The following is a 24,167-nucleotide window of genomic DNA, read 5'->3' as shown; positions in this document are numbered from 1 at the left end:
ACACAACAATATCGATGTACTATTTCTGAGACATAACAATATCGATGTACCATTTCTGAGACACAACAATATCGATGTACTATTTCTGAGACATAACAATATCGATGTACCATTTCTGAGACACAACAATATCGATGTACGATTTCTGAGACACAACAATATCGATGTACCGTTTCTGAGACACAACAATATCGATGTACTATTTCTGAGACACAACAATATCGATGTACCATTTCTGAGACACAACAATATCGATGTACCATTTCTGAGACACAACAATATCGATGTACGATTTCTGAGACACAACAATATCGATGTACCATTTCTGAGACACAACAATATCGATGTACTATTTCTGAGACATAACAATATCGATGTACCATTTCTGAGACACAACAATATCGATGTACGATTTCTGAGACACAACAATATCGATGTACCATTTCTGAGACACAACAATATCGATGTACCGTTTCTGAGACACAACAATATCGATGTACCATTTCTGAGACACAACAATATCGATGTACCGTTTCTGAGACACAACAATATCGATGTACCATTTCTGAGACACAACAATATCGATGTACCATTTCTGAGACACAACAATATCGATGTACCATTTCTGAGACACAACAATATCGATGTACGATTTCTGAGACACAACAATATCGATGTACCGTTTCTGAGACATAACAATATCGATGTACCATTTCTGAGACACAACAATATCGATGTACCATTTCTGAGACATAACAATATCGATGTACCATTTCTGAGACACAACAATATCGATGTACGATTTCTGAGACACAACAATATCGATGTACGATTTCTGAGACACAACAATATCGATGTACGATTTTTGAGACACAACAATATCGATGTACTATTTCTGAGACACAACAATATCGATGTACGATTTCTGAGACACAACAATATCGATGTACGATTTTTGAGACACAACAATATCGATGTACTATTTCTGAGACATAACAATATCGATGTACCATTTCTGAGACACAACAATATCGATGTACGATTTCTGAGACACAACAATATCGATGTACCATTTCTGAGACACAACAATATCGATGTACCATTTCTGAGACACAACAATATCGATGTACGATTTTTGAGACACAACAATATCGATGTACTATTTCTGAGACATAACAATATCGATGTACCATTTCTGAGACATAACAATATCGATGTACCATTTCTGAGACACAACAATATCGATGTACCGATTTTCTGAGACACAAAAATATCGATGTACTATTTCTGAGACATAACAATATCGATGTACCATTTCTGAGACACAACAATATCGATGTACTATTTCTGAGACACAACAATATCGATGTACCATTTCTGAGACACAACAATATCGATGTACGATTTTGAGACACAACAATATCGATGTACCATTTCTGAGACACAACAATATCGATGTACGATTTTTGAGACACAACAATATCGATGTACTATTTCTGAGACATAACAATATCGATGTACCATTTCTGAGACATAACAATATCGATGTACCATTTCTGAGACACATCAATATCGATGTACTATTTCTGAGACACAACAATATCGATGTACCATTTCTGAGACACAACAATATCGATGTACGATTTTGAGACACAACAATATCGATGTACTATTTCTGAGACATAACAATATCGATGTACCATTTCTGAGACACAACAATATCGATGTACGATTTCTGAGACACAACAATATCGATGTACCATTTCTGAGACACAACAATATCGATGTACCGTTTCTGAGACATAACAATATCGATGTACCATTTCTGAGACACAACAATATCGATGTACCGTTTCTGAGACACAACAATATCGATGTACGATTTCTGAGACACAACAATATCGATGTACCATTTCTGAGACACAACAATATCGATGTACCATTTCTGAGACATAACAATATCGATGTACCATTTCTGAGACACAACAATATCGATGTACCATTTCTGAGACATAACAATATCGATGTACCATTTCTGAGACACAACAATATCGATGTACGATTTCTGAGACACAACAATATCGATGTACGATTTCTGAGACACAACAATATCGATGTACGATTTTGAGACACAACAATATCGATGTACTATTTCTGAGACATAACAATATCGATGTACCATTTCTGAGACACAACAATATCGATGTACCATTTCTGAGACACAACAATATCGATGTACGATTTTTGAGACACAACAATATCGATGTACTATTTCTGAGACATAACAATATCGATGTACCATTTCTGAGACATAACAATATCGATGTACCATTTCTGAGACACAACAATATCGATGTACCGTTTCTGAGACACAAAAATATCGATGTACTATTTCTGAGACATAACAATATCGATGTACCATTTCTGAGACACAACAATATCGATGTACTATTTCTGAGACACAACAATATCGATGTACCATTTCTGAGACACAACAATATCGATGTACGATTTTTGAGACACAACAATATCGATGTACCATTTCTGAGACACAACAATATCGATGTACGATTTTTGAGACACAACAATATCGATGTACTATTTCTGAGACATAACAATATCGATGTACCATTTCTGAGACATAACAATATCGATGTACCATTTCTGAGACACAACAATATCGATGTACCGTTTCTGAGACACAACAATATCGATGTACTATTTCTGAGACATAACAATATCGATGTACCATTTCTGAGACACAACAATATCGATGTACGATTTTTGAGACACAACAATATCGATGTACCATTTCTGAGACACAACAATATCGATGTACGATTTTTGAGACACAACAATATCGATGTACCATTTCTGAGACACAACAATATCGATGTACTATTTCTGAGACATAACAATATCGATGTACCATTTCTGAGACACAACAATATCGATGTACCGTTTCTGAGACATAACAATATCGATGTACCATTTCTGAGACACAACAATATCGATGTACCGTTTCTGAGACATAACAATATCGATGTACCATTTCTGAGACACAACAATATCGATGTACCATTTCTGAGACACAACAATATCGATGTACGATTTCTGAGACACAACAATATCGATGTACTATTTCTGAGACACAACAATATCGATGTACCATTTCTGAGACACAACAATATCGATGTACCATTTCTGAGACACAACAATATCGATGTACCATTTCTGAGACACAACAATATCGATGTACCGTTTCTGAGACACAACAATATCGATGTACTATTTCTGAGACATAACAATATCGATGTACCATTTCTGAGACACAACAATATCGATGTACCATTTCTGAGACACAACAATATCGATGTACGATTTCTAAGACACAACAATATCGATGTACCATTTCTGAGACACAACAATATCGATGTACCGTTTCTGAGACACAACAATATCGATGTACCATTCATGAGACACAACAATATCGATGTACCGTTTCTGAGACACAACAATATCGATGTACCATTTCTGAGACACAACAATATCGATGTACCATTTCTGAGACACAACAATATCGATGTACCATTTCTGAGACACAACAATATCGATGTACGATTTCTGAGACACAACAATATCGATGTACGATTTCTGAGACACAACAATATCGATGTACTATTTCTGAGACATAACAATATCGATGTACCATTTCTGAGACATAACAATATCGATGTACCATTTCTGAGACACAACAATATCGATGTACCATTTCTGAGACACAACAATATCGATGTACGATTTTTGAGACACAACAATATCGATGTACTATTTCTGAGACATAACAATATCGATGTACCATTTCTGAGACATAACAATATCGATGTACCATTTCTGAGACACAACAATATCGATGTACCGTTTCTGAGACACAAAAATATCGATGTACTATTTCTGAGACATAACAATATCGATGTACCATTTCTGAGACACAACAATATCGATGTACTATTTCTGAGACATAACAATATCGATGTACCATTTCTGAGACACAACAATATCGATGTACGATTTTTGAGACACAACAATATCGATGTACCGTTTCTGAGACACAACAATATCGATGTACCATTTCTGAGACACAACAATATCGATGTACCGTTTCTGAGACACAACAATATCGATGTATTATTTCTGAGACATAACAATATCGATGTACCATTTCTGAGACACAACAATATCGATGTACGATTTCTGAGACACAACAATATCGATGTACGATTTTTGAGACATAACAATATCGATGTACTATTTCTGAGAAATAACAATATCGATGTACCATTTCTGAGACACAACAATATCGATGTACCGTTTCTGAGACACATCAATATCGATGTACTATTTCTGAGACACAACAATATCGATGTACCATTTCTGAGACACAACAATATCGATGTACGATTTTTGAGACACAACAATATCGATGTACCATTTCTGAGACACAACAATATCGATGTACGATTTCTGAGACACAACAATATCGATGTACCATTTCTGAGACACAACAATATCGATGTACTATTTCTGAGACATAACAATATCGATGTACCATTTCTGAGACACAACAATATCGATGTACCGTTTCTGAGACATAACAATATCGATGTACCATTTCTGAGACACAACAATATCGATGTACCGTTTCTGAGACACAACAATATCGATGTACCATTTCTGAAACACAACAATATCGATGTACCGTTTCTGAGACACATCAATATCGATGTACCATTTCTGAGACACAACAATATCGATGTACCATTTCTGAGACACAACAATATCGATGTACGATTTTTGAGACACAACAATATCGATGTACTATTTCTGAGACATAACAATATCGATGTACCATTTCTGAGACACAACAATATCGATGTACGATTTCTGAGACACAACAATATCGATGTACTATTTCTGAGACACAACAATATCGATGTACCATTCATGAGACACAACAATATCGATGTACCATTTCTGAGACACAACAATATCGATGTACGATTTCTGAGACACAACAATATCGATGTACGATTTTTGAGACACAACAATATCGATGTACCATTTCTGAGACACAACAATATCGATGTACTATTTCTGAGACATAACAATATCGATGTACCATTTCTGAGACACAACAATATCGATGTACCGTTTCTGAGACATAACAATATCGATGTACCATATCTGAGACACAACAATATCGATGTACCGTTTCTGAGACACAACAATATCGATGTACCATTTCTGAGACACAACAATATTGATGTACCGTTTCTGAGACACATCAATATCGATGTACCATTTCTGAGACACAACAATATCGATGTACCATTTCTGAGACACAACAATATCGATGTACGATTTTTGAGACACAACAATATCGATGTACTATTTCTGAGACATAACAATATCGATGTACCATTTCTGAGACACAACAATATCGATGTACGATTTCTGAGACACAACAATATCGATGTACTATTTCTGAGACACAACAATATCGATGTACCATTTCTGAGACACAACAATATCGATGTACCGTTTCTGAGACACAACAATATCGATGTACCGTTTCTGAGACACAACAATATCGATGTACCATTTCTGAGACACAACAATATCGATGTACCATTTCTGAGACACAAAAATATCGATAATTTGCCACAAAATTTTCAACAATTGCAAATTATTCATGCTTAACATGAAATCTTATAATTGTACAACTCGCGACTGTTTATTTTATAATAAAGCCACAATGGGCCATCTGTTGTGTCAACCGTGGGAATAGAACCCCGAATTTTAAAGTTTCAAATCTTTAGAGTCATGTGTTGAGGTATGTTTCCGCAAAAATGCGCTCCGCTCTTCGAGTAGTTGGTGTGCTATAATAGTGATGGCCAAATCCACTAATCGGTTAGACAAAAGTAGCTCAACAGGTGACGGTGAGTGAAACAGCAAGTTTTGAATGTGTGACCTTTTGACCCACAATCAAACATTTTGTCGTCCTTAAAGCAATGATATTCCATGTGACAACTATTACTTTTGTCATTTTCAGTCCATTAAGCACACATCAATTTCTTCAAGAACGAAATGCCTAATCAGCATTATATATGACACATAAAGGGTGGTGCACGTACAATAACATTCTTTTTTGCTTTTACTCATGAGCTCTTAAAATTAGACTATACTTCTTGAACAATTTCTTTGGTATTCTAATGCCCGAGAAATAAGAAGTCACAGTTTGTTGTTTGTTTGTTTGTTTTAATTTCGCGCAAAGCTACTCGAGGGCTATCTGCGCTAGCTGTCCCTAATTTAGCAGTGTAAGACTAGACGGAAGGCAGCTAGTCATCACCACCCACCGCCAACTCTTGAGCTAACTCCTTTACCAACGAATAGTGGGATTGACCGTCACATTATAACGCCCTCACGGCTGAAAAGGCGAGCATGTTTGGTGCGACGAGGATGCGAACCCGCGACCCTCAGATTACGAGTCGCACGCCTTAACCCACCTGGCTATGTCGGGCCTAAAGGGCAGCTAGTCCTCACTTTCCTGAGAATACACATATGTATGAAGATTTAAACATTCCTGAGAACATCCATCTGTGTGACGATATACCCTTCCTCGAGAGGACCCACCATTGTGAAGACTTACACTTTCCAGAGGATACTGAAGCCTTATTTGAAATGCTTTATTTTTTGCTCAAGGTCGCCAACAATCTTGACGTGTAAAAAAATCCTTCTTCGGAAGTATTTTAACAAACATAAGCCTTTTCTCGCTAGATGAAGCTGGAGAAGAATCAGATATATATGCCATATATAAAGTACTTAAGTACGAAATACGTTGTCCCGTGGCGCCATGGCTTGCATCTGTGGTGGCAGATCATTGGCTTTAGCAAATATAAATTGTTTATACCAAATATAATTGATCCTATGAACATCCAAAAATAATGAAAACAAGGGAAAACAAGAGAAAAACAATTTATAAATAGTAATACATATCTTCATTATCGCCTACACATTAGCCAAGTAATCATGGCCACGGGCATATAATACGTGTGAATGTTTCTTTATAACAAAACCACATTGGGCTATCTGCTGAATCCACCGAAATAAAAACATAGACTAAACAACATTAAAGAACTTTATAGGTTATTGTCGAATAAAAGGTCATCTTTCGAAGCTCTACTCAAATAAGTGGTTGAGTCTAACAACGCAAAATGCATATTTTGTCTTTAAGTTCATTGGCCTAAAGATTTTGGCCAGCAGTGTATGTCATCGGTTAAACCTAAGGAAAAGAAACAACAACTAATAGACATAAAGTAAAAGCTTGTCAAAAAGTTATATTTGTTACCATAAGAACAGAATTAGTTACATGGTAATCTGTATTCAAAGTCATTTCTCTGTGACAATTATTACCTAAAACTTGTCCTGGGCCCGGCATGACCAGGTCGATTAAGGCGTTCGACTCGTAATCTGAGGGTCACAGGTTCGAATCCCCATCACACCAAACATGCTCTCCCTTTCAGCTGTGGGAGTGCTATAATGTTACGGTCAATCCCTCTATTCGTTGGTAAAAGAGTAACCCAAGAGGTGGCGGTGGGTGGTTATGACTAGCTGCTTTCCCCAGCCTCAAACTGCTAAATTAGGGACGGCTAGCGCAGGTAGCTCTTATGTAGCTTTGCGCAAAATTCAAACCAAACCAAATCACTTGCCCTGATTTTGCAAGAGTACCATTAACAGTAACGTCTTCAACTACACTGAACTTCTAGAGAACCCACTCACTGAAGAGCTGCACAACGACTTATCTTTATCATCCAGATGCGAATGTGGCTCATTGTTTTACATTATTATCCCATAGATCACGTACTCACCGATAACTTTGACGTCATGATTAGCGACGACTTACGACTGACGTTCACTAAAGATCCCAAATTTTAAAAAAAATGTACAAAACTAACCAATCAGGAGATAACTAGTAACAATCTCAGTAAAGTTTTATTTAAGTGAAGTAAAAGATAAAGTAAATGTACTTCTATTTAGAAACCGGGAAAAAAATACATATAACGTACTCCAAGATAATCACTGTTAACAGCAATGAACGTTGTTACGGTGAATAATGAAGCTACTGAGCATTTAGATCATATACATAATTAGGACATCTTCACTAATTCTATTAAAACAGCTAAAAACTTTGTCTTCGTCCATAAAAGTTTGACATTTCACATTATAGGAAAACTTTAAGGTTTAATTGAAAGTATGAAAAGTATTCGTGCGTTCTGTTAATTCTTGTGTCTTACGTAAAGGTTATACACGATATAAACCTATACCAGTTTGATTCTGTATCTGTGCCACCTCTTGGGATAAAAGAAGCTCATTTGATGAAGTGACACAAATGCATTTAAGTGTTCAAACTTGAGCTTTCGCTTTTGAAAACACTATTTGGAATTATTTCGATGTAAATAATGAAAACGCAAATGAAAAAGACATTAGAACCTATTAGTTTTACTAAAAGGTAAGGCTTAACATAGACCGTTGTAAGAACCTTGGATCTCCACTTTTCTGACACTTCTCTTTAATCGCTATATAACATCACCCAAATCAATGACTTTACGATCATTCGGGCTATGTTTTGGATACCATTCGCGCCACAATACTCCAGCTTTCTTAACGACATTGTATGCCCTGTGATACAACCACCATATACAGACTTTAATTTTATCTTATTTGCACTGAACAAGTCTGTGTAGCGTAATATTTATATACGTTTTAAATGACAAAGTTCAAGCTTTCGTAGCCTTGCTTAAGATAACAGCACGTATCAGACCACACTGAAATTTAATATCTTAGGTATATTACAACTAGAAAATGGCTTTGATTGGTGGATTTTGAAATACACCGTCACTTAGCTTATGGTATTAAATCCCAGAACCTGTCCTAGAGTATAACTCATGTAATTAAATGTAAAAGGTCTTTCGCGACTAGACACTGTAAAACTATCCTGATGGGTCTAACAACACAGCTGAGACAAAGATTTCGTTGTTAACTCACAAAATCTTTGTAATTATGCATAACAATAATTAAACGAACGTGTTCAGAGAAACATTTGTATGTTTTTAAAATATTTTGCATCTGCAAGGCTGACTGAAGATTTATTGTCATATGTTTCTAAGTCTCTGAAAATCTGTTTTTGTTTTTCGCACTATAATTCCCCTTGTTAGAGTCAGAGTGACAATTAATTGAAGTATAATCCACACTTTAGGCCCGGCAGGGCCAAGCGTGTTAAGACGTTCGACTCGTAATCTGAGGGTCGCGGGTTCGCATCCCCTCATTTATGTGAATAAAAAAAAAGAGCAGATATCTAAATATATTATAATTCCACCCCATGAGAAGGGTGAAGGGAGACTTCTCCTCCTATGATAGTAACTTATTATTGAGTAGCAAAGTAACACGGTGTGTATTCGAAAGATGTAAATAAATAATATCTATTTGTGAAATAATTAAATAAATCATTATTCTATTTTATAATTCATTCATTATAATATGTTGATTATTCGCTTTTTTCTGCTGTGGGGGCGTTATAACGTTACGGTCAATCACACTGTTGGTAGGTGAAGATGTAGTTCAAGAGTGGGTTGTGGCTGCTGTCTATTTTCCTCCAGCGTTTCACTTCTAAATTAGGAAAGGACAGCGAAGATAGCCTTTGTGTAGCCTTGCGTGAAGTTCAAACTGAACCGAACCAAATCTTGGACCGATGTCACAACAATAAAGTTAAAGTTTCGAAACAAAATTACCGAATACGCCTCTTCAAAACTAGAAGAACTGAAAATTAAAACATTTTATCACTTATACAGGGTGATCAGAAAGTCACTGTACAGTTTTGTAATGATATACTACTGACAGTACTGTTGTACAGGGTGTTCGGAAAGACACTGTGCAGTTTTGTAATCATATACTACTGACAGTACTGTTGTACAGGGTGTTCGGAAAATCACTGTACAGTTTTGTAATCATATACTACTGACAGTACTGTTGTACAGCGTGATCAGAAAGTTACTGTACAGTTTTGTAATGATATACTACTGACAGTACTGTTGTACAGGGTGTTCGGAAAATCACTGTACAGTTTTGTAATCATATACTACTGACAGTACTGTTGTACAGGGTGTTCGGAAAGACACTGCAGTTTTGTAATCATATACTACTGACAGTACTGTTGTACAGGGTGTTCGGAAAATCACTGTACAGTTTTGTAATCATATACTACTGACAGTACTGTTGTACAGGGTGTTCGGAAAATCACTGTACAGTTTTGTAATCATATACTACTGACAGTACTGTTGTACAGGGTGTTCAGAAAATCACTGTACAGTTTTGTAATCATATACTACTGACAGTACTGTTGTACAGGGTGTTCTGAAAAGTCACTGTACAGTTTTGTAATCATATACTACTGACAGTACTGTTGTACAGGGTGTTCGGAAAGACACTGTGCAGTTTTGTAATCATATACTACTGACAGTACTGTTGTACAGGGTGTTCGGAAAATCACTGTACAGTTTTGTAATCATATACATTTATAAGTGCACAGTGACTTTCCGAACACCCGGTATTTCTTTCATTATTTACAAAAAAAAACTCTCTTGTTTTTGTAAACATACAAGTTTTAAAAGTTAAACGTTTTAACTATAAATTATTAACTGGCTCTTAACAATTGAAACTTACTAGTAACGGAAGAAGAAAATACACTTTAAGTTATTTAAGTTAAAGGTTAAACATGTAAATTCGCTTTTGCAGATTGTTAGCCAGTTTTGTATGTGAGGCTCTGTCATACTATAAGGCTTCGAAATATCGATTTTTCTTAGAATCTGAAAACACAACCTGGGTATACGAATGCTAGATGTTATAATGTAATAATGAAGAAAAAATACATACAAATTAAGTATAAATCTTCTCTCACTTTCTGTTTGCCTGTAAACGTATTTTAAATTTGCAGTGGAGACGTTTTGTCTCGTAAACATGTTTTACGAAAATGATAAATATTACTGTATTTCTATACACGTTTGGAAACAGTGTTTTCTAAAAGTAAAGCCACATTGGGCTATCTGCTGAGCCCACCGAGGGTAATCGAACCGCTGATTTTACTGTTCTAAATCCGGAGACATACCTCTGTACTAGCGGAAGGCAGACGTTTGGATGCCTGTGGTCTTTAAATTAAAAATAGGTTTGACTTTTCCTTATAAAATCACCAATACATTATTCTTACTATTTATTGTTGTTATTCTGCACATAAGTTAAACGTCAAAACCTGTGTATTTATATTCTTTTATCATGTTTCGGAAAACAAACGACAGTTTGAAAAAACATCCCCAAGAATTTTGTTTTCTTTTAATTTCGCGCAAAGCTACTCGAGGGCTATCTGCGCTAGCTGTCCGTAATTTAGCAGATAAAAACTAGACGGATGGCAGCTAGTCATCCCCACCTACCGCCAACTCTTGCGTTACTCTTTTACCAACGAATAGTGGGATTGACTGTCACATTATAACGCCTCCACGTCTGGAAGGGCAAGCATGTTTGGTGCGACCGTGATTCGAACCCGCGACCCTCGGATTACGAGTCGCACGCCTTAACCCACCTGGCTATGCCGGGCTTAAAGGGCAACTAGTCCTCACCACCCACCGTCAACCCTTTTACCAACGAATATTGGAATTGACTGCCACTGTATAACGTCCCCCGGCTGAAAGGGTGATGTCTGATGTGACAGGGATTCGAACCTGCGACCCTCAGATTACTAGTCCAGTGCCCTAACCACCTGGCCATGGGGGGCCTCTCCAAGAAATAAATAATAGCACAAGAAAAAACAAATATGGGCTTAAATAGTAAAACTCCGAAGATAGCTGTTTATTTATTTATTTTCAAATACCAAGAAATACTTAGGAAAGAATCGGCGATAAATATATAAACTGAAACAGATGAGCATATCGTAACGAATCCTGTGTTTCTTTCCTTCATATTTTTGATTAACTTATTTATTTATTTCTACCTTCCTTTGCCTCAGCGTCATATCTGGAAGCTCGCATCGTTAAACAAAAAAATGGGTTTCGATACTCATAGTGGACACAAAACAGATTCGTTATTAGAAGAAACAAACTGAATATTTTTACCCATAAGCGCCGTTAAGTTTTACTGTGTCTTTGAACAAATGTCTTGTTGTAAAATCTGGGCATGTGCTGCCCTCTAGTGGCACCTCAGTATGTCTGCAGACTTAAAACATTTAAAATCGGGTTCTAATACCCAAGGTGAGCAGTTTATGTGTAATTTTACTTAACGAAAAACACACTGAAGACAGCTTACTGAAATTATAAATTTATTTATTTATATGTATTTATTCGTCAGACTAAATAAACGTAAATGATTAAACTGCGAGAAACTTACTTTTAAAGTTGTAGAATATTGTCTCAGTAATCCGGGAGGTCTTCCCACAGTTATATCAGGAAACACTGATGATAGAAATTTATTTCAATGAATTCTTTACCAGATAAGCTTTTAACTTTTTTTTTTAATTAAAAGTGAATTCTTAATCTGTCGTGAGATTTTTCGTGGGTTCGAATCCTGTCACCGAAAATATTCACCCTTTCAGCCATGAAGCGTTATAATGTGATAGTAAATCTCGCTGTTCATTGGTAAAACGTAGCCCCAAGCTAGGCAGTGAATAAGGTTAAATAACTGCCTAGTCTTTAGTCTGTCGTTATGAAATGAAGAAGGGCTCGAGCGGGAAAGCCTCCGAGAGCCCTTTCGTGAAATTTAACTAAGAAACAAATAACGCAAACTTACAAACACTAGGCACTTAGTGTGTTTGTGATTTCTTATAACAAAGCCACATCGGGCTATCTTTACTATTGCTTCGATCGTCGTGTTTAATAAAGGTTATTTGTTTATAATTACGCAAAAGGTACACAATGGGTTATCTGTGCTTTTGACCGACACGAGTATCAAAACCCATTGTAAGTTGGCAGTTATACCACTGTGCCACTAGGGGACTAAGGAGGAAAGGTTTGTGTTTGTGTGTTTTTTTTTTTATAGCAAAGCCACATCGGGCTATCTGCTGAGCCCACCGAGGGGAATCGAACCCCTGATTTTAGCGTTGTAAATCCGGAGACATACCGCTGTACCAGAGGGGGGGCAAGGAGGAGGAAAAAGTAGTTGATGAACAACAAAAAACACGAAAGGTTTTCACATTCCTTTTGTATCATCACAAAAGAGCACAAATATCTCATTGTGTAGCTTTGTGTTTAATTCAAAACAAAAACAAATATCACAAAAGAATAAACGTGTTTGACAACCACTCAACTGAACCAAGCCTTTTTAACAACAAAAGAAAGTGTCTTTATTTGAGTAACAACTGTAGCTCCAAGAGGAAAAAGCCTAGGAACATCATATTTTCCATCAATATTAAATGGATCTTCAGGGTTTGCACCTGGATATCATTATTTATCTTGTCCATGTATTTATTGTTTTATTGTCTCTATTGTTTGTTTTATTGTCTATATTACTTGTTTTATTACCTGTATGATTTGTTTTATTGTCTACGTCGTTTGTTCTATTGTCTACAATAGTTGTTTTATTGTCCATAAAATTTGTTTTATTATCTATAATATCTGTTCTATTGGCTATGGCCAGGTGGGTTAAGGCGTTCGACCCGTAGTCCGAGGGTCTCGTGTCCGAATCCCCGTCGCACCAAACGTGCTCACTCTTTCAGCCGTGTGGGGGGTTTTAATGTTATGATCAATCTCACTATTCGTTGGTAAAAGAGTAGCCCAAGAGCTGGCGGTGGGTGGTGATGACTAGCTGCCTTCCCTCTAGTCTTACACTGCTAAATTAGGGACGGCTAGCGCACATAGCCCATGAGTAGTTTTGCGCGAAATTCAAAAACAAATGAACATCTATCATCTACATTATTTGTTATATTGTCTACAGTATTTGCTTTATTGTGTACATTATTAGTATAATAATAAGTTTTCCAACAAACTTTCATAAACATAATGAAGTGGGGTAAACAATCGTCAATCATCGTATGTCTTACCTGAAGGAAACAGACTAATGCTCTGTCAAAACTTGTACTATATTCCCAAGAAACTAATTTGTTTCATTACGTTTATCAGTCGATGTTTGCCGATTCATTATTATAGACCGATTTTGCTATTTTAATAAAGTCTGTTGTCTCTGATACAAGGTAACCTTTAATGTCTCTGTTCACCTCTTACATCGTCCATAACAATGGTTAACGCGGTCTTATTACTTACTCTTCGATAAGGTGGTTCAAAGTGTGTTGTGAAAGACAGCTATATTTGGATACCTATACTGTGCTTGACACTGGGAGATAATCCTGGCCTCCTGTCTACAAGACGAACAGAAAGCACGTGCATGATGACGCTCATCTATCACTAGAAAATCAAGAAGAGATTTTTTTCTGACAGGAATGCTGTCAAGTATGTACCTTGTCACAAAAAATATTATGTTGTCGCTACCGTTGATGATACGTGACGAGAACGTTGCGTTGCTATAGTAATGATCTTTCTATTGATCGTCTTACCGTTGTTCATATTCGTATCTTACTAAACGTACGTTGTTTGCGTTTATTCTCGTATAAGAAAGTTGCAAACGTGTAGATAAAGTTTGATGTCCCAAAAGTCCTGGAACAACAGGTGACTTGCAGCGTTTGTTATTTCCAGATATGTGACTGGAAACTGCGCTTCAAAGCATGGCAATGTTGAATCAATCCAAACTTGTTTCGAATTACTAGGACAACGTGTGATATGCATTCTATAAAATCCATTGAAGTAGTTAGTACCCGGCTCGGCATGGCTAAGCGGGTTAAGGCGTGCGATTCGTAATCTGAAGATCGCAGGTTCGCATCCCCGTCGCGCCAAACATGCTCGCCCTTTCAGCCGTGGGGGCGTTATAAAGTGACGGTCAATCCCACTATTCGTTGATAAAAGAGTAGCCCAAGAGTTGGCGGTGGGTGGTGATGACTAGCTGCCTTTCCTCTAGTCTTGCACTGCTAAATTAGGGACGGCTAGCACAGATAGCCCTAGAGTAGCTATGTATGAAATTCAAAAAACAAACAAACAAATTTAGTACCCGTGACCCCCACCTTTCGTACATCTTCAGAGTAAATGAAAAATATCTGTTAATTACGAACTGACGAAGTTATTTTCCGTTACCATTACAAAAGCAATTACGATAAATAAGTGGATAAAGAAAACTGTAGATACCGACCGGTGGAAGTTTTAATAGTAAATTTATACTTGAACAGTATGTTTGTTTGTTAACCGTCCGTAATTTTGCAGTGTTAAGACTAAAGGAAGACAACTACTCATCGGTGTCTACTGCCGAGATTCGAACCCGTGAGTCGAACGCCCTAACCTCCTTGCTATGCCAGACCAACAATGTATTCATGGCAAAACTAATAAGGCTCTCTGCTGCCCTTACTAATTTTGAGCTATATTGACCTAAGGGAAGGTAGTTACTTGGCATCAACTCATTAGTCACCATCTACGATAGACTTATTCCAGTCAACAACTTGAATCCAACTATTTTAGGATCGTCCGGTCTAGACGACATTTGTACAGGACGAACATTCTCAGGGATTGGCTGCCATTTTTGTATTACGCCTATAGATGTAAGTTTTCAAAATTATTTTGTGGTTACGTGCAGGTTTGAACTCGTCTAACCAGAGCTCATCCGTGACCATATTAGATTGTACGGATGTAATACATTAGTTGGTGTCTTACCTTAAAACGATTTTATGGCCTCACGACATAAAATAAAATCTGGTTATGTACGATAGTACATTTTACCATAGCCTGCAGTGTAGGTTTCTGTTACTAAAGTCTCTGTCGTATGGTTGTCATACCTAAAGCACACCACTCTTCTTTGCATGTTGTCCATAATTCATCCAATGTATAAAGTAGAAAAATTTCCAACTTCAGTTTCAACAAAATACCCCTTTACAATTTACAACTCTTTGAGATATACCGCACGTAAATGGATATGTAAATGTGGCTTGTGTAACTTTTCCATACAGGAATACTTTATGATTATGTTACATACTATCGCCTTGGGCACGTGAACGGCTTTTACTACTGATCTTCGTATTTGTGGATTTGTACTTCATAAAAGACGGCATAGGCCCAATTCGCTAACTACGGCTGTGGTCTTACATGTTGCAGGTTTCTATTTTGGTGCCCCAAGCTGATCAATGCTATTTTGCTTTCAGATAGCATTAAGTACAAGTAATCGGCTTATCGTGGCTGGAATGTGACTTATTATACATCTTTTTATGGATGGTGCTGGTGTCCCAAATTGACCCATAAGCTTTTGTCTTACGATAACATTAAAGTCGAGGGCTAACCCCTATCTTGGAAATTCAAAATCTCTAATCTGAAGAAAAAATGTACTTAAATTCTGAGTTTACGAACACTGTTTGCCTTAAAACACGAAAAAAATAAAATATTTCATTTTATATCATCATCATTTCCATCATTCTTTAAATTTTCTTCATGCCTATAGAACATAACCAATTAATCCACTAATGCTATAAAACATAACCAATTAATCCACTAATGCTATAAAACATAACCAATTAATCCACTGATGCTATAGAACATAACCAATTAATCCACTAATGCTATAGAACATAACCAATTAATCCACTAATGCTATAGAACATAACCAATTAATTCACTAATGCTATAGAACATAACCAATTAATTCACTAATGCTATAGAACATAACCAATTAATTCACTAATGCTATAAAACATAACCAATTAATCCACTAATGCTATAAAACATAAGCAATTAATCCACTAATGCTATGGAACATAACCAATTAATCCACTAATGCTAGTAGAACATAACCAATTAATCCATTAATGCTATAGAACATAACCAATTAATCCACTAATGCTATAGAACATAACCATTAATTCACTAATGCTATAAAACATAACCAATTAATCCACTAATGCTATAAAACATAACCACTAATCCACTAATGCTATAGAACATAACCAATTAATCCACTGATGCTATGTAACATATAACAACTAATCCACTAATGCTATAGAACATAACCAATTAATCCACTAATGCTATAGAACATAACCAATTAATTCACTAATGCTATAAAACATAACCAATTAATGCACTAATGCTATAAAACATAACCGATTAATCCACTGATGCTATGGGACATAACCAATTAATCCACTAATGCTATAGAACATAATCAATTAATCCACTAATGCTATAAAACATAACCAATTAGTCCACTGATGCTATGGAACATAACCAATTAATCCACCAATGCTATTTTAGAACATAACCAATTAATCCACTAATGCTATAGAACATAACCAATTAATTCACTAATGCTATAGAACATAACCACTTAATTCACTAATGCTATAGAACATAACCAATTAATTCAATTATGCTAATAAAACATAACCAATTAATCCACTAATGCTATAAAAACATAACCAATTAATCCACTAATGCTATAGAACATAACCAATTAATCCACTGATGCTATGTAACATATAACCAATTAATCCACTAATGCTATAGAACATAACCAATTAATTACTAATGCTATATAACATAACCAATTAATTCACTAATGCTATAAAACATAACCAATTAATTCACTCAATGTTATAAAACATAACCGATTAATCCACTTATGCTATGGAACATAACCAATTAATCCACTAATGCTATAGAACATAACCAATTAATCCACTGATGTTATAGAACATAACCAATTAATCCACTGATGCTATGTAACATGACCAATTAATCCACTAATGCTATAGAACATAACCAATTAATCCACTAATGCTATAGAACATAACCAATTAATTCACTAATGCTATAAAACATAACCAATTAATCCACTAATGCTATAAAACATAACCAATTAATCCACTAATGCTATAGAACATAACCAATTAATCCACTGATGCTATGTAACATAACCAATTAATCCACTAATGCTATAGAACATAACCAATTAATCCACTAATGCTATATAACATAAACTATTAATTCACTAATGCTATAAAACATAACCAATTAATGCACTAATGCTATAAAACATAACCGATTAATCCACTATTGCTATATAACATAACCAATTAATTCACTAATGCTATAAAACATAACCAATTAATGCACTAATGCTATAAAACATAACCAATTAATCCACTGATGCTATGGAACATAACCAATTAATCCACTAATGCTATAGAACATAACCAATTAATCCACTAATGCTATAGATAACCACTAATTCACTAATGCTATAGAACATAAACCAATTAATTCACTAATGCTATAGAACATAACCAATTAATTCACTAATGCTATAAAACATAACCAATTAATCCACTAATGCTAAGTAAACATAACCACTAATCCACTAATGCTATAGAACATAACCAATTAATCCACTGATGCTATGTAACATAACCAATTAATCCACTAATGCTATAGAACATAAACCAACTAATCCACTAATGCTATATAACATACCAATTAATTCACCTAATGCTATAAAAAACATAACCACTAATCCACTCAATGCTATAGAACATAACCGATTAATCCACTGATGCTATGGAACATAACAATCAACTAATCCACTAATGCTATAGAACATAACCAATTAATCCACTAATGCTATAGAACATAACTAATTAATCCACTGATGCTATGTAACATGACCATTAATCCACTAATGCTATAGAACATAACCAATTAATCCACTAATGCTATAGAACATAACCAATTAATTCACTAATGCTATAAAACATAACCAATTAATCCACTAATGCTATAAAACATAACCAATTAATCCACTAATGCTATAGAACATAAACCAATTAATCCACTGATGCTATGTAACATAACCACTAATCCACTAATGCTATAGAACATAACCAATTAATCCACTAATGCTATATAACATAACCAATTAATTCACTAATGCTATAAAACATAACCAATTAATGCACTAATGCTATAAAACATAACCGATTAATCCACTGATGCTATGGAACATAACCAATTAATCCACTAATGCTATAGAACATAACCAATTAATCCACTAATGCTATAGAACATAACCAATTATTCCACTGATGCAATGGAACATAACCAATTAATCCACTAATGCTATAAAACATAACCAATTAATCCACTAATGCTATAAAACATAACCAATTAATCCACTAATGCTATAGAACATAACCAATTAATCCACTAATGCTATAGAACATAACCAATTAATTCACTAATGCTATAGAACATAACCAATTAATTCACTAATGCTATAGAACATAACCAATTAATTCACTAATGCTATAAAACATAACCAATTAATCCACTAATGCTATAAAACATAACCAATTAATCCACTAATGCTATAGAACATAACCAATTAATCCACTGATGCTATGTAACATGACCAATTAATCCACTAATGCTATAGAACATAACCAATTAATCCACTAATGCTATATAACATAACCAATTAATTCACTAATGCTATAAAACATAACCAATTAATCCACTAATGCTATAAAACATAACCGATTAATCCACTGATGCTATGGAACATAACCAATTAATCCACTAATGCTATAGAACATAACCAATTAATCCACTAATGCTATAGAACATAACCAATTATTCCACTGATGCAATGGAACATAACCAATTAATCCACTAATGCTATAGAACATAACCAATTAATCCACTAATTTACTGTTAAAATTATCAAAAGAAAATTAAAGTATATGTTACAGTTACGAAAGGTAAGTTCAATTTAATATCTATCTACATTTTGTCAGTTCTTCTCTGCTTATAATATGCCTTCTCTTCAAGAGAAGGAGAGAAAACAACGTTTTTGGCTAATTCTATCTCTTAATCAAAAAACAGATATGTGACTGCTGTACTTTATGAGAAAAGTGTGTTCAGATACAATCATGGGCCTAAAATATTGTGCTATTTTAGCATTTTTAACAGCTTGTCAACAACCCAGATTGGGCCATGATGAGGCCTGTACATAGAGTCACGTAGAGTTAACCAACCGTTCTAACTTAGCTGAGTCACCACCGTTTCCGAGAAAGTATTCTTTTTCAGTCCATATGATTCATAATTTTTATTTATTTTGGTATTAGTGTTTATATTGAGTTTAGTTATGTAAAGTAGAAATTTATTGTATATTTTCATCCAGTTGTCCTGATTGTTTTCAGTTAAAAATATGAATAGTTGCCTTTTGCTGTTCTAGCCTTCTTTGAAATTCTTCGATTATTAACTTATATAAATCAAGACGATATTACATTTTTGTTTTAAAGATGAGATCTGGTTCGAAACGAACCTCTTATGAGTTTATTACGTTCCATTATACGAAGGTGAAAAACACAAAGATATTAAAATTCACGTAATACACAAACCAATTTCATTTAGTGCATTTATTCTTGATAGACCAAGTGTCAAACGTTTTTTTTATATATGTACGTAAAGTATTTCATATAAATTTCCGTTATTTGTACTTTAATCTCCCTGGTGGAAAAATAATTTTGTTCAAATTAGCTGTATTAATGTTCACGTTTATGAGTTTATTTGAAGTTTTATTTATACAAGTTAGAGATAATGCTGTAGAGCAACCTCTGATCACCATGAAATTATTAACTAGAAGTTTCATATTTTTGTCAGCAGTCTCTATAGATACATAAGTTATCCGCTGGAATACATTGTCTAGAGAAAGCAAATCACCTTCACAGTTATAAAAAAATATTCGAGAAATATGTCAGTACCTCACGTACAGCTGTCAGAACAAAATCCAAATAAATATCACCCAGGTGAACTGTTATATCTTGTCGTGATAAACATTTTCGACCTAAGAACAAATTATCAGGACTATTTTTTCTCGCGTTTTTGGAAAATCTCTGCAGTATGTTTCCTCAGTGTTGTGAAACCTATTCTTCCATACAAATTCGCAATATTTGTGTAATATAAAGATTGTGACCATCTTTTAGCACTGTGCCCATGAATATTTTAAACTTGTAATATTTAGGAAACAAATCAATAAAATGTACCATATTTTCGGTGTATAAAACGCACTTTTTCCCCCAAAAAAAAGGGATTTCAAACCACCGTGCGTCCTATACACTGAAGGTCAAAAGTTTTCTGCCTCCCTAGGCACCTTGTACAGTAAGGACTAGACACTAGAGTGGTCAACAACCTCTACTCTTCCCTGGGCTTGTTGTCTTTCTCTCACACGGCCCCAAAAAAGTAGCCCAAGAGTTGGTGGGTGGTGATGACTAGCTGCCTCCCCTAGTCTTACACTACTAAATTAGGGACGGTTAGCACAGATAGCCCTCGAATAGCTTTGTGCTAAATAAAATGGATTATTATAGGAAACGACTGTAGAACAGTGTTCCGTTAGGGGACCTTTCTTTCTTAAATTAGACATTGTGCTAACAATACTGAGTCATATCCATAAATAACACAATAAAAAACATATAAGTTTGGAAATTGATAGTGATTTTGAGCACAAAACTCTATACGGGCAGCTAACGCGAGTTCAAATATAAAAAGAGTGTATACATCAAGATGGCTTCCGGGCAAGGCTTGCTGGCATCACCCGTCAACACAGAGCGAGATAGGGGGCGTGCGCTGTAGTGTATATATCTGCGGCTTGAAAGGTTAGGCGAACGTAAACAAGTTTATACTGCATCCTCTCATGCATCCTCTTGGGTGACCCCATCTTCTGGGTAATGGTGGAATATGAGGCACTTGAACACAAAGGGCAAACCATAGCAACCAGAAGGTGAGCGCGCTGATTGGTGGAAATTAGGATGTGAGGCGCATCACAGCTGCTCATTGGCCTGACAGGTTCATCCTTGTACTGTGAAAAGCTGAAGACACTCTAAGTCTTTACGTGACAAAACGTGATTATTTTAGGGAATATAAAAAATCAAGTGGAACACTATAGTCAAAGCAAGAAAAGACATAGCCACAATATAAAATTTTACGCTAGATGTCATAAAGTACGCAAAGGAATATGATAATAGAGCAGCTGAAAGAATTTTGGGCCGCTACCAATTGAAAAAAAAAATACCCGTAACTTTGGCGTGCGACAAAAGAGACCAGTTACATCTTCAGTTTGTGGCAAAATACAACTCAGAGGTAAGAAAGCAAAATGGCCAAAACCTTGTAAGAACTGTGACTGTTGGGTAACAGAACAGATGTAAATGCATTGTTCTTTCATACTGTACCAGAACAGATGTCAAGGCATTGTTCTTCATGACTGTACTGTTGGGTAACAGAAACGAATGTCAGAAGCATTGTTCTTCATACCGTGCCACTGTTGGGTAACAGAACAGATGTCAGCAGGCATGTGTTCTTCATAACTGTACTGTTGGGTAACAGAACAGATGTCAAGGCATTGTTCTTTCATACAGTACCAATAGTAAAACAAACAGATGTCAAGGTAGCCCCTTTCATACTCAGTAATTGTTGGGTAACAGAACAGATGTCAAGCATTGTTCTTCATACAACGAATGATAATTTTCAAACGAAAACAGGAAAAAAATATGATGATTTTATTGGTCATACATCTAGGTGTTACAGATTCACGAAAAGTAAAACCTAGTGATGAGAGCAAGAATCAGAATATTACAGAATAATTTGAGAATATAATTTTAGAATTCCATACATATACTACACATAAAATCAACAAATTTTTAGCTGTCTCAAATTGAGAAAACCTATTACATTATCATACTGTGCCAATGGCTCAAATCTTCCACTGGTGCTCATATTTAATAGAAAGACCTTGCCAAAAAAAAGGTGTCAAGTGATGTTCTTGTTCACGTCCATTCCATGGAATAGATGGATGAAGATGGGATGAAGTTGTGGCTAGAGAAAGTGTGGGCTAAACGTCAGGTGGATTACTGAAAGTCTTGGCCTTCTATGAGATTCTTTTAGAGCACATAAAACTGGTTACGAAAAAATTGCCCAAAGAAGACCCAACTGGCTGTTATACCCGGTGGGCTAACAAATAATTACAACCACTTGATGTATATTTCAAAAGTCATTCAGGTGTTTCTTTCGCGTGAGGAGTGGAACAAATGAATCCAGATGGTTGACTGTGAAGTGACTCCAGGAAGGAAGAGACCAAGCATTATAGTTGTGTTTGAGTGGATGAAAAGCTCATGGGACGACGTTTATACTGAAATTGTAATGAAGACATTTAAGAATTGTGGCATAAGCCCCTGGATGGTGGTGAAGATGTTTGAGGAAAGTGGTGACTCAGGCTAGAGTGACCTTCAGAACTTGGTTTCAGTGACAGTGAATATTGAAGGTTTTAATGAATGAATAATGTTTTTGTACTGGATATATGGAACAACCTTGTTTCATTTCCTTTTAATATTACTTTTTAAAGACTTTGAAGGGTTTATGGCGAGCAAGCAGTTTTGTTTCTTTAATGTTTAACCTGTTCAGTTCTGTAGACGAGATAACTCGTCCAAGCCGATCGGTCACAGTGCCACGGACAGTTAATTCGTTCTCAGTAATACCTACCTTCAACGCTAGATGTCAGCACCATATACGCATTTGACTTACTTACAAATTGTTTCACTTTCGATCCAAAATGGCGTCACGAAAAAGTTACAAAATGGGAACTGCCGCAGCAGCTGAAATACTGGCAGTCAACAGATTAAAAGTACCAAACCTTTTTTTCTTCTAAAGTGTGGAAAATGTTATAAGGGCATTTAAAAAATAATGTGAGCAATTGCCTTAATGGTATCAAAATGATATTGTTTGAAGACAAGTGGAGGAACTTTAGAACTTGTTTTCAGTGATGCAAAAAAAAATTTTTATAATGAATGAACAATGTTTTGATGTAAATGTATGAAATAACCACATTTTATTTTAACATGGACACTACTTTGAAGTAATCTAAATAATAGTGAAGGATTATACTGATGTTGAGAATATAAATAAATGATAACTTTGAAAATAATTTTCCCTAAGATA

This window comes from Tachypleus tridentatus, unplaced genomic scaffold, assembly GCF_004210375.1.
Source record: "Tachypleus tridentatus isolate NWPU-2018 unplaced genomic scaffold, ASM421037v1 Hic_cluster_2, whole genome shotgun sequence".
NCBI classification, from domain to species: Eukaryota; Metazoa; Arthropoda; class Merostomata; order Xiphosura; family Limulidae; genus Tachypleus; species Tachypleus tridentatus.
The sequence above is the reverse complement of the archived record's forward strand: the minus strand, read 5'-3'. Positions refer to the sequence as shown.